At 53.7% G+C, this 13,548-nt stretch overlaps 1 protein-coding gene across 9 annotated transcripts in view; it reads left to right on the top strand.

The window, feature by feature from the left end:
• Positions 1 to 37: 37 nt before the first annotated feature.
• The window catches only part of MYO9B (myosin IXB), a 96,554-nt gene continuing 83,043 nt past the window's right edge, over positions 38 to 13,548 (top strand). For 8 of the 9 annotated variants that reach the window (XM_073219940.1, XM_073219943.1, XM_073219942.1 and 5 more), the window contains exon 1: positions 38 to 173. The gene's annotated coding sequence lies outside the window, so the exon portion shown is untranslated. Of the gene's footprint in view, positions 174 to 600; positions 623 to 13,548 lie in introns of those variants that run through there. The other variant, XM_073219941.1, reaches the window with a different exon arrangement.

Below are 13,548 nucleotides of genomic sequence, written 5' to 3' on the forward strand. Positions count from 1 at the left end.
CCGAGGCGCGCAGGCGTCACGCCCTCGGCCCCGCCCCCCGGAACCCGGAAGTAGGAGCGCGCGGGGGAGCGGCGGGCGCGGCGGGGCGGAGCGGAGCGGCCGGGCCAGCAGTGGGCGGGCGGCCGGGCAGGGACCCGGCCCGGGACCTGCGGCGCGCGGTGGCCAAGGCCCAGGTGAGTGCTGGGCAGTCCTGGGTGGGGGCTCGATGTTGAAGCTCGCGTAGGCGGGGTGCCTTGTAGGGGGATGGAGTGGAGGGAGAGCGAAGACGGGGTCGAGGGGGCGGGAACGAGCTTGGGGGTCGTGGAGGGGTTGCTGGAGACCGGGTGGAAGCGGGACGAGGCCGGGAAAGCTGATGGGATGGGCCTCCTGGTGAGGGAATTTGCGGCGGTTGAGTGGGGGCGGTCTTGTGGCTTCGAGCAGCTTCTGTGAAGAGAACGTGGCTTAAGTGGTAGTTGGGGGGTCGCAGGAAATGGGGCTGGGAGGGGGAGAGGCAAGAAGGCGGGGTTGAGAGGCCCAGGCTAGGGGAGAGGGGCAAGGCCGATGGAGGCACGGCGAGGTGCGATTGGGGAAAGGGGTGCAGGACGGCTCAGGGGCTTCCGACCGCGGCTGGAAGAGAAGAATGGTACGGAGGGAGGGCGGCGCCTGGGACTCAGTGGGTGCGCGCGAAATGCGAGAGGTCTGAACCCACTGAGTGGGGGCCGGCTCAATTGGGGTGGGGGATGAGAGGGGTAGAAGTGGGGAAGCTGTAGCAAGAACTAAGGTCCCGCTGCGGGGGCCTGGGAAGAGGGGAGGGAGGGGAGTAGAGTAGCCCCATACAGAGAGGTTGGGGTGCAACCCATGGAGATTGGAGGGGTTTCCTTCCCCTCCTGATTGATTTTCTTCCTGACTTAACCCCCAACGACTGGGTGACTACCGGCGAGTCCCAGATATTCCAGTATTCCGAACTTGCAAATGGCACTACTCTCTTCTTAAGACAGGGGCTGGCTGGAGCCCAGGGGTCCCCGGGAGCAAAGAAGGAGCCTCCGGGCCTCTCTGGAGCCGGAACTGGGTTTCAGAGGAGAGGGTGTGGGTGTGCACGCACCCGTGTGAGCTGGGCTGTCACCACCTCCTCCGAGTTGCATCCTTGGACTTAAATGGGTAAAACAACACACAGGAAATTTGTCCCCCGGCGGCTGTGAGCTCAGCCCTGGAAGCGTGTCCTGCCTCCTTCCCAGGGCACCCTGAGGGCTGGGGGCTGTAGGGAAAGCCTCTCCTAAATCTTCGTGTGAGGAGGGAGCTGTTGGAGGGTCCCAGCTCCTGCCTTCCTGATCCGTGTTCTAGGCTTTGAGTCTGCAGATTCTTCAAGCATCCAGGTACAGGAGGAGTTGACTTGGGCTGCTGGGAGGTTGTTCTACCATCCGGTGGGCCTGGGCCTTAGACTGGGTGGTTTTGATCAGCATTTATTTCTTTCCCAACTGTGGGGATCCTTGTTTGGGAAAGGGCTGGGGAGCCTGGGTTTATAGCTCATTCAAATGAATCTGTATACCTTGAATGTAAAGAGAACCACAGAGAGGTAACCATCCTGTTAACTTCCAGAATGTTCTGGCCCTTAGGCCTCACTTTGCCCAGGACACACAGTGAGCATGGGCTTGCCCTGGCCAGGACTCCTCCTGAACAGGACCGTAACCTTCTAAGTCGCGTGGCCCCAACTTCTGTCCCCTCCCTGAGCCAGGAGCATAACCAGGCAGGCTGTCACAAAGGGTCTTGTGTTGGGAGTCCTGACCCAGGTCAAGTCTCTCTGTCTGCTGTGTCACCTGCAAATTGAATGGATCGGTCTCAGTCAACCTTTTTCAACTTTGAAACCCAACCCCCTCTTGACAATATTGGCATCCAGCACATGGCTCCCTTGGATTTCATGCAGCCCTGCAGTGGTGAATCAGCATTGAAACTCGCTGCAGCCATCTGACTTTGTTCAGCTTTCCATTCTACTTATGTCTGGAACGATTTTTTTTTTCTACTGGTCCCTTATCTTTCACATAGAAAATTCCACAAATACTGTATGTGCTTTTGCACATTGCACCTGTTCCCAAAGCTTCCTCTGCATCCTTCTGGTTGGAAATCCCTAGGTAAGACTGTCCCTCAGGTCCAGGCCTGTGACTCAGGAGAAGCAGATGGAGACTTTAGTCTCCCCTTTCTGTTTGGCTATAGGATCCGTTTTCTTTCCCTAATAGGGGCTTGTTAACTTGCTCCTTCCCTTTCCCTGTCTTCCCAGAGGCATGTATCTTGGGTGGGCCCAGAACTCACTTTAGCAAGAGCTGATGATGCCAGGTGCTGGGGGCTGGGAGATGAGTCGTCATGCCCTGGAGAAAGGACATGTTTGTCATCGTTCCCCCAGCACCCCATCCTGGGAATAACAGAGTTCAGAGTGGGTGGTCAGTGCAGCAACAGAGGTGGTGCATGAAGTCATGGGGACAGTCAAGGATGACCTGCAAGCTTCAGAGCATGGAAAATACTGTCAGTTTTCCTCAGAAGAGGTGGCTGCATCCAAGCCAGGCCTTGAGCACAGAGGTGTCAAACCAAGCCTGGCAGAGAATTCCCTGGGTGGCTCTGCCCTTTATCGAGCATCTTTTGAGATAGATACTTCTATCCCAACTCTTTTATTCTTCTAGACAGCAACCAGGGGGGCCTTGTTCTCTTTTTTCCAGACATGGAAACTGAGGCTCAGGCAGGGGACAAGATCAGAGATGGCTCCCTGGGCTTTCTAGAGACAGGATCATTGCTAACCTCAAATTGGTGAAGAGCAAATTGCTAGAGCAGTGGCTCAACCACAGCACCATTAACGGTTGAGGCTGGGTTATTCTTTGCTGTGAAGGTCACTCAGTGCATTATAGGACATGGAACAGCAGTCCTGGCTTTCAGCCACTAAATGCCAATAATGAACGTCCCACTGCACAAGTTGTAACAACAAAATATGTCCCCAGATATGGCTGGCTGTGTGTCCCCTGGAGAACAAGAATCACTGCTACATGTACTATAGAATCACTGCTCTCTGGTAAATTCTGGTTCCTGCCCTAGGCCCACCATTGCCTCTAATGAATCCTTGGTGTTCATTGACCTGCCTGCAAACCACTGCCAAGGGCAGGCGTGGGGAAAAGAGACCAAAAACTGAATTATACCTTCCAATCAGTTCTTAATCTGGAGTCCTGATAAAAAAGAGGCACTACTGGGAATGGACCATGGGGGAGTTAGCGTGCCCCAAGAATGAACAGCAAAAGGGGGAACAAGCGGTAAGCCAGGGCCATCTTCACGAGCCAGGACAGTAGATGCCATTGTCTCTCTCTCCTTTGTCTCACACCTGACCTGGATTTCTGCAGGCAACACCGTCATCTCAGAACAAATTGTTGCTTTTCTTCTGAGATTAGAGGTATATTAGATTCTCCTCCTAAGAGCTGTTTTGGAGGTGGCTCCGGATCAGTGTGGCTCTTGAAACTGTATTATCTCCTGTTTGCCCTCTCGGCCCCAGACGCCATTCGGTCCTCAAGAATAGACTAATTTTTGCTTTTCACGTGTCCTTCTCTGCTCGTTCCCCAACCGTGACATTGCTGCTTTGACTTCCTGGGAGGAAATGGCATGTTCTGAGACCATCCAACCCTTCTGGGTGCTGCTCTCCCACCCCTGATCCCCATCCACCAGCCCTTTGTGTGCCCAGCTTCCCCAACCGACTGTGCCAGGCAACCCCTGCTCGGCCTCCCCGCAGAGCAAGACAGGCCCTTCTCTCTGTCCGCTTCCCAGACGGACAGTGTAGCAGAACAAAGGATTCTCTCTGAGCACCACTGAGCCCCTGACAAGCCATCCCTCTGCTGGCTGTGGCTCAGAGCTGTGTCATTTCACCTTCCAGTTTTCCTTTTGGCCCAGAAAGGGCTTCGGAGATTAGGCATGTCTTGAAAATGCAGCCGATTAGTTTGGGGTCTACTCATTTCCTCATCTAGACTTTCTGAGCCTGAACCCGATGAGAAATAAAGTAGTGATTCAAGGGTTGTGCTTGTAGATTAATTGGAGCAATGAATAAGCTGTCCTGCTCTGACTCATTCGTTTATATCCAGCTCTGCCCCACTCCACGAGGTTGTGTGTGCCCGAGGGAACCCAGCTATAGGCGTTCCATTATTGCCACTGCCTGGTGTATGAGTTTCTTGGGGCCACAGAGAATGGACAGCTTAAGCCACAGACATTTGTTGTCTCTTGGATCTGGAGGCCACAAGTCTAAGATTAAGGGGGGTTCCTTCTGAGGGCATGAGGGAAAGTTCTTTCCAGGTCTCCCTACTTGGTAAGGCTCCCCGTGTATCCCATCTGCTTGTCTGTGTCTAAATTTCCTTTTGTAAGGACACTAGTCCTGTTGGAGCAGGTCCCACCCTAATGGCCTCATTTTAACTTAAGCACCTCTTAAAGACCCTTTCTTCAAATATAATCCAGTTCCGAGGAAGCAGGATGGGATGGGACATAGTTCATCCCAAAACATTGGGTAAGAGACAAATTTCATTTTTATTCAGCTAAAAAATTTAGATAAAAAGTCATACCAATTGAGAGTGAGTTCATTTTGTTAAGTCTCACTCATTTAAATAAACATTTCAAGGGAGGTGGGCACATTGGCCACTTTGGCAGCATCCCATTGGGGAATTTTCCAGATCTCATGCAAGTCCTCACACTCAGGGTGACTAGCCCAGCCCAGGGAGGAGCAGGTCTTGGGAAACTCCACAACAGGCATGTTTATAGCTAGTCCTGGTAGCCCAGAACGAGATTGATAATTGGGGTATGGGGCTCTGTCCTCCGTTATGGCCATGGTCAGGGGAAGGGATCTAAAAGCGACTCTGTTAATAGGTCAAAGGGACTTTGGGACCAGCTGCTACCCCAGGTGATTGGACAAAAGAAGCGTCTGGGAGATCAGAAAATCGTTCAGCCAAAAGTAACAAGCAGGTGCAAAGCTGGCTCTCGGGGATACGGAGAGAGCAGAAACAGCTTCATCTCTTTGCCTAGCATGACTGTGTCCAGCCAGGAGTCATGCTCTGGAAGTCAAATTACCAAAGGCGCCCAGCCCCAGGGGAGCTTGCGACCAGAGCCGGAGCCCAGGTGGAGGCTCGCTGGTGGAGGAAGGTGACCTGGGAGCCCCCAACCTACTGGCCCTGATTTGGTTGTCTCCCATGGAGGCTGCTGCCTCGGTAGTGAAGTCAGAGCAGCTCATTGGCAGCAGGACCCTTGGGGCTTGGCCGGGATCTTCCTCTCATGTCAGAATATATCTCCTTCTCATCCTGGGGCAGGTGGAACCTGGGGATCTGAGGCATGACATTTGAGATTTGGCCTCTCAGGTCCCTGGGACACACCTGGGGCTTTCATTCCCCAGTGAGTGTACCAGGGTCCATGCCACTGCTTGGTTAAATCACCAGGGTCCTCAGTGGCCACGCAGAGATGCTGTGTATCACGGATGGGCTCGGAAACAAGTGACACAAAAGTCACGACCTCCAGGGAGCCAGTCTTTTCCCCCGGATGGTCCCTGTTGCCCACCCCACCCCACCCCAGGTTTAGCAGGGAAAAGAGACAGTGAAGATGGGGAGGCTGAGGAGTGGGGCGTTGGGTAGAAAAAGTGGCCTGAACAGGGGCAGGTGTGTCTAGGCCCCAGGAGCTAGGTCACCCCACAAGGCTGGCTCCCTCCCTCTCTCCCTCATCCTCAACATTCTGTGCTCAAGTAAGCATGGCCTGGAATCTTGAGATGTCTTCTGGGCCTGTGAGGTGCTGGGGCGACCCTAAGGTGTGTGAATGTGCTTTTCTTTCATTTAAAGCACAGTCTCTCAGCCTCAGCATTGGTAGCATCTGGAGCCAGATCGTTCTCTGCGGTGGGGCCATCCTGGGCTCTGTAGGGTGTTGAGCAGTATCTCTGGCCCCCACCCACTAAATGCCAGTGGCACTCCTTCCCCCAGTTTGGACAATCAAAACTGTCTCTGGGAATTGCCAAGTGTCCCCTTAGAGGAGTCACCCCCAGATTGAGAACCTCTGGGTTAGGGGTTTGTGGACCTCTAAGGGACTTTACATCTGTAATTATCTGACCTGCTGAGGTCCTGGGATGCTGCACACATTTAAATACACCAACTGGGCAGGAAGTGAGAGGGGAGGTAACTCACAGACCCTGGTTGATATCATGTAACCCATCAGATATGTATTCGGGTGTATAGTGTGAGCTACCTACATAAACAGATTTTTTTCCAAATGATTAACACAGCGTTTCTCAGCCTCGGCCCTGCTGACACTTGAGGCTGGATGGTTCTGTGCCTCAGGCCCGTCCTATGCATCAGATGGTGTTGAGGATCATCCCTGGGCTCGACCCTCTGGATGTCTGGAGCTCCCCTAGCCCTGCCATGGTGACAACCAAAATGTTTTCAGTTGTTGACAGTTGTCCCCAGGGCCAGAGTCAGCCCGAATGAGCCCCGCTGGTGTCGGAAATGCCCAGCTCCAGGGCAGGAAGAGGTGGCTGAGACGCTGTCAGGCCTGTGGCTGGCCCACAGGGACACCTTTACGCTCTGCCTCTGTGATGGCTTTTAGATAGTCTGGAAAGGGAGCCAGTCAGTGGCTGTCACCACAGATGTGGTTAGGGCAAAACTCTGGGCCATTGGCCATCCGGGTAATGGGAGGTCAAATTGAGTCCAAAAGTGGAGGCAGGTCTTTGTGGCAGAAACCAGAGGGTGGGTTTTGGGGCCAGGAGAAGAGGCCCTTGCCTGTGACAACCAAGAGGCCCTGGTCACAGGTGGAAGGGAGGGGCAGCTGTGGGGACAGAGAGTACCCCACACTGCAGCCAGAGTGTCAGGGGGACCGGGTGGGGCTGGCAACAAAGGTCTGCAGGAATGGAAAAGGAGGACAGGCACAGGGGTCTTGTTCGGAGGACGAGGTGATGGCTGAAAGGGGGTCCCTTTGAGATGGTGGCAATGTCCTAAAATGGACCATGGTGACAATTGCACACATCTGTGGATATACTACAGGGCATTAAAAGTAAATAAAAATCCTACTACGATATATTTATGCAGTACTGAAGTCGCTGCCTGGTAGGGTGTAAACATGAATTGCGCAGCATGTGAATTCTGTTTCAGTAAGTGCGTCAAAAGTAAGAGAGCTTCGTGTGAGAATGAAACAACACTGTTTAGAATTAAACCAGCGGGCTACCCCCACCCCCAAGGGACCAGCCAAAGAGGGGGATATTAAACACTTGGTAGGAGGCAACTAGTGGTGGTCAGGTGGTAATAGCCTGCCTGCTGGGAGCTCAGAAACCAGCATTTCTGGAGCAGCTACTTTGTTCCAGGTTCCAGGCATGAGGCTTACAGTTCGCAGGTGTTGGTGCCCAAATCCCACATTGCAACCTGTGAGGCAGGACCTGCTCCCCAAGCAAGATCCCCTAGGGGCTGCAACAGGGAAGTTCCAGGGGAACAAGTTCCCATGGACCGGAGCAGCCAACCCCCATGGAACACTCAGGCTAAGGCCCAGCCGGCCTCTGTGACCTGGGCTGGCACAGGAGTCCCCTGCCCCCAGCCCCGCCCAGGGCCTGCAAGGCCCCAGACTGCCTTAAAAGCAGAATAGGACCCCATGTGCCACATCCCTGCCTCTCCAGAGCTGCTCACTTGGCTCAGCCCACAAGAGGTTCTCAAAGTGGTTTTCCATCTGTGCGTGAGGACAGGTGGACCGTGTGATTTGGAGAGGGAGTCATGAAGGATCTCTTCTGCCTGTCCAGACCCTCTTCCTAGAGGCCTTGTATGTCTCCATTTAATGAGCCCACCCATGACCCGGGAAGGACCCAGGCGCATCCAGGACTGTCCCAATCCTCCAACCCCACCCCAGACACCTGCTAGAGCCACTGAATAGGTGCCCTCCCTGCCTCCCCCTGCCACCATAGTCCACCTGCCATACATGGCCTGGCTGACCCCTTCCTGATGTCACTCTTGTCCTGGGGCTACCTGCTTCCAACAAACTAGGACTCCCTATTGAACTTGCATGAAACTCCAAACTCCTCCCCACATTTGTGAGGCCCCAGAGGATCTGACCTTTCCGACCTCAGCCCCTCCGCCTCCAGCTTCGGCCCTGCTGGCCACACTGGCCCCCTTGTTCTGAGGCCAGCCCCACTGCCCCTGCCCTTGGTGCTCACTGCCCTCGCCCGGGCCTCCATCCCCAAGAGCTCGGCCCGCCCGCCTCCTCACTGTGTGGGCCTCAGCTACTGTCCCCTCTGAGTGCTGCCCTGCCTGCCAGAGGCCCAGAATGGCCACCCTGCCCTGGTGAGTTTCTGTTCCCACCGAGGCACTGCTGACTTCTGAGAACAGATCATCCTCTCCAGTGGGGGCTGTCCTGTGTGCTCAGAGATGTTGAACAGCACCCCTGGCCTACCCAATAGATGCCAGTAGCACCTCCCCATGCCCCAGTGGGGACAGAATATCTGCAGCCTCCAACTGTTGCCAGGTGTCCCCCCGGGGCAGGGCAGAATTGCTTCCAGGAGAACCACTTTTCTACCACAGTTGGCTAGACTTTTCCTTTCCAAGGCACTCTTGCTGTGGAAATGCCTATTTGATCCTGGGGTGATTTGTCTTCAAGTTCCCTCACTGCCAGGCCTTCACCTCCACATTCTCACTCTTGCCTGGGCTGGGAGGGCACTGGAGAGACATTTGTTGATGTGTTGAAAGAAGACAGCCTCCTGGGGGGTAGGGCACGTAGCCACATAACCTAGGGAGGAGGACCAGGCCTAAAGGGCAGGGCATGACTGCAAAGCCTGCAGCACACACCCGGAGGAATGACTCTTTCCTGGGGCCCAACCGTAAGTCTTCGGGAGAGGGGCGACTCGAGGAAGAAAGGGACGAGTCAAGAAAGGGTGTCTGGGGTGAGCTTCTGGGGGATTCACATGAGGCAGAAGAAAGGCTGTGGCCCCTCTTGGTTGGCCGCCTCACTCGGAACATGGAGCAGGTGGTGTCTTCTGTGCCGGGCACCTGGACGCATTTCCTGGGGCTGCCGTACTTCAAGCCGAATAGCTAAACAATAGAAATGTATTCTCTATGTGTTCTGGGGGCCAGAAGTCCAAAATCAAGGCATCCGCAGGGCTGTGCTCCCTCCAGAGGGCGTCGAGGGTAGGAATCCTTCCTTCCAGCTTCTGAGGGCTCCAGGCGTCCCTCAGCATGTGTCCACCATACACCTGAAATTGCCCTCTCCAGCCCAGTTGAGAAATACGCTTACTCTGTAGCTGTTTCTCAGCCCATCCATCTTCTCAGTAACTTCCTGCTATCATTTCTGCTTCAGAAGTCTCAATGGGCTCAAGGAAATGCACTGAATTTTAAATGGTGCCTCCTAATGCTTCTGCCGTACTGCCGGCCTTCTTTTAGCTTGAGAATGATTTCATCCAATAAACATGTGGCTTCAAATTATGGCCTTATATAAACGAAGCAGCTACGCAACACTTCTGGAGGCCCTGCTCGCCCTTTTTTCCCGTGAATTCTGGGCCACTCACCAAGCCAAAGAACCTTGCTTTCCTGTGCCCAAGGCCTGCGCCAAACCTTGAGAGTGGCTCATTGATGTTTGTCCACTAGCCCCCAGGGCCTAATTTTTGGTTGCCTCCCTCTCTCTCCTGGGCCTCCTTTCTCTAAGAGCATGTGAGAAAGGCCCTGAATTGAGAATCACATCTTCTCGAAGTGCAGAAAGCATACCAGTGTGGTATCTGTAAAGCATTTTAAGTGTTCATGGTTGAGGTTTTTCAGTGATTTCTTTTACAGTAGTAAAATGCACGTAGCATAAGATTTACTATTAGTAACATACAATGCATTAATAATTTTGTGCAACCACTGCCTCTGTCTGGTTCCAGAATATTCCCAACACCCTAAAAGGGAACCCTGTCCCCATGAGTAGTCACTCTCCCAGCCCCTGACAACCACTGATGTGCTTTCTGTCTCTGGATTTGTCTGCACTGGACATCTGGTATAAATGGACTCGTACACCATATCAGTCTGGCTTCTTTCACTCAGTGTTTTCAAAGTTCATCCATGCTGTGGCATGTGTCAGGGCTCCATTCCTTTTTGTGACTGAGTAATGTTTCACAGTGTGGATGGACCACGATTTGTTTATTCATCAGTTTATGGGTATTTTGTTTCCACCTTTTGGCTCTTTCAGTGGGGAATTTCGCAGTCTGCCAGCTTGATTTCCATTTGGTGATGGGGCATAGAAGTCCCACAAGTTCTGGGAGACAGATCCTATTAGTTTGGGGAAGGGTTTTGCTTCCTATTCACACTGTGTGCTTCAGCGAACGTTCTTTGGAGGGTAGAACAGCAAGATGGCTCAGATTAAGGATGGACAGGCAAGATGGCTCAGATTAAGGATGGACAGGCTAGGTTTGCAGGACTAGCTGCCCCTGACACATGGCTGCAGCCTGCAATTACTACTTGACCAAGCTGTGCACCAGGAACTGCCGTCCCCCATTCCTTAGCCCCAGACCTGTTTCCTCTCGTTTAGAGCACAGTCTGGGGATTCTTAGGGCACAGGTTTCACATCCACTTGTGACCAGGACGCTAAGTCACAGTGTGACTAACTTCTAGGTCTCAGGCTTCATTAAGGTTCAAAGAGGAAGGTGTGCTTGGAAGCCAGAGAAAACAGCTAAGCCCCTCCAAGAGAGCTGTCATTGTTTAAGAACGTCCCCTAAAGCTGTGATAATCAAAGTGGCCTGGCACCACGCAGAGATCAGCAGCCCGGAGACAGACATGCATGTCTAAAATAACTTAATATACCACTGGTGAGAGGAGAGAAGGATTTAAAATGCAGTAAAACAATTTACAGTCTTTGGAGATCATCTGAATCCCCATTTTACCCCACACTGTGCCAGACTGATTAGTGTTTACCCAAATTCATATCCACCCAGAACCTCAGAATATGCCCTTGACTGGGAATAAGTTCTTAGAGAATATAAATAAAAATCACGAGATGGACTCAGTCTGAATCCAATAACTGGTGTCTTTTTGAGAAGAGGGGAAGACACAGGGCCTGAGAAGGGCGCCATGTGATGATAAAGAGGTCAGAGTGGTGTATCTACAGACCAAAGCATGCCAAGGGTTGCCAGCAACCACCAGTAGCCAGGAGAGTCACATGATGCATTCTGAAGCCCTGCTGCCTCTGTGGCTTTAGGTCCGTCCAGAAACATGCCACCATGTGTTTCCGTTGCTCAGAGCCTGGTGCTCAGGGCTTTGTCACAGCAGCCCCCATTCACCCTCTAGAATAGATTCTGATTGGATAAAACCTCAAATGGAAAGAGTAGATCCAGGGGGATGGGTAGCAGACATCATGAAGTGCCCGACAGATCTGACTGCCTGACAAATGAAATAATTATATCAAAACAATGCTGTAAGCAAAAGTAAATTGGTATGAATCAGTTTCTAGCTATGATGAAGCAGTAATACCCTTTCTATATAAAGAGCTCTTCCAAAACAAGCTAAGTAGCTGTGGTTCAGTAGGAAAAATAGGCAACAGGCATGAACAACTTAAAAAAAAACCAAAACCCCAGCCTGACAGTCAAAAGAATATCAGTGATGCTCTTCTGTGGCCACTGATGGCTGGGGATTGAGAAAAGCCTCACTGGTACTTGGTGCCAGTGAGGATGCTGTGAGGCAAGTGCCGCCATGCTTCTCCCGGCAGACCTCTAACTTGAGTGGGTCTCTCCAGAAGGCATTTTGGCAGAATGGACAGAGGGGACCTCTGCAGCAGGGATATGGCCCAGTTTGTAGGTGAAAGGGTACCACTGGTGGCACAAGGAGACTCTGGGTCTGTGCTTCTTCTGTTGGGGTGACAGTGCACCCTGAGATTTTGCATTGGGGGCAGAGCTATTCAGGAACTGGTGGAGGGGATCCAGGGGCATTCTGACCTTGAGGACAAGCTTGGCAACCAGGGGAGGCAAAGGTTCGGTCAGTGTCTCACAGGGCTGCAGCCCAGTCCGTGGGGACCAGACTTCCTCCTGTAGGTGGGGAGCTCTAGGCAGCTCCTGTCTGATTGGCCTGAGAAGTCCCTGCAAGGTCAGGCCTTCAAACTGGGCCCGGCTGGGTCAGGAGTGACCAGCCTGAGTGGGGACCATGCCGTATCAGGCCTAACGGCCAGGGACTCTGTAGACTGGCTGTGGGGTCCCCCTAAAGGGCTCTGTATCTAGACCAATCTAGACCAGTGCTTTCAGGGACCCCTGCTGTGGCCTGGGGGAAGGAGGAGGGCCTCCACGGAGGGCCCTCCTCACCAACTGGTGAGGCGAGAAGGCAGTTCTGTGGACCCCATGACAACAGGATGTGGTCAGTGGGAGGAGCATGGAACAAGCCCCCTGGGTCAGGGCATGTGGGGGAGAGGTAGCCACAGTGGGCTGGAGGTAGGGCGGATGTCCCTAGGCATGAGCGTGGCACCTGAGGTGTGCGGTAGAGCTGAGCCTGTGGGGGCAGATCCAGGTGATGCCACTGTCCCAGGGCTGCAGAGCACGTGAGCTGGATCAGAAGAGGCCTCTGGCCAGCAGGTGTGACTGACAGGAGCTTGGAGAGGGGGCAGTTGTTTTTATGGCGTGGGGGGATAGTGGGCCACAAGGCAAGTGGGAACAGGAAGGGCTGGTTCCAGGCTGCGTGGAAGTGAGGAGGGAACCAGGCTCTACCCTGGCCCAGAGGATCTATAAGTGTCCTAGGCACATGAGCTGTTGCAGTGGGAAGGTCCTCCCCCGGGCAAGTGCCCAGAAGAGGGGAAGGGAGCTACTCCGGGAGGCTACCTAGGGAGAGGGGCCAGGAGAGAGCCACATGGCAGGTCGAGGGCAGGGGGACTCCCTGCAGGGCCCAGGGGATGTCTGCCCCACTCACCCGTTCTCTCTGCTGTCCCTTTCCCACAGCCCTGGCAGTCAGCAGCCATCTTGAGTGATCTTTATGTACTTCCTGCTGGCCCAGGGGGAGGGGCAAGCATTGGCTGGTCCTGTAACTGCCCCATGGTCTCCCAGTCTCTGAGCAGGGAGTCTCCTCCCTGCACCAAGTACCAGAGCTGCAAACATCCCCCGTGGCTCTGAGGGCATCTGATGACAGGGTGGCACAGACTACAGCTGACTGGGCTACCCTCAGCCCGTCCAGAGGTCAGCCAAACCCTTGCCAGAGCAGGTGGCAGAGGTCTCCAGGCAAGAGCAAGAGCATATTGTTTGGCTCTGATGGCTTCTTGATCAGGTCAGCATCTGCTGGGAGGAGAAAGCAGGTGCATCTGTGTGACCCCTCTACCACCTGCCCCCAGGCTGCTTGGGTGTGAGACAGTCCAAAGCCCCTCCTTGTCTGTGAGCTCCTCCTGAACTTGTGGTGCCCATCAGTCGTGTCCTGAAGGCAAGTCAGAGAAGGAGCCAGCTTTGCCTGAAGCCTTGGCTCTGCATGTGTGTGCACGTGTGTGCATGTACATATGAAAGTGCTGTGCACATGTCCGTGTCTGCACATGTGTGCCCACAAGCATGCGTGTGCATGCACACGTGCATTCATGTCACTGTGATGAAGGTGCATGACTAGTTTGACTCCTGTGTTTCTG

Source organism: Manis javanica, chromosome 13 (genome assembly GCF_040802235.1).
Source record: "Manis javanica isolate MJ-LG chromosome 13, MJ_LKY, whole genome shotgun sequence".
NCBI lineage: Eukaryota > Metazoa > Chordata > Mammalia > Pholidota > Manidae > Manis > Manis javanica.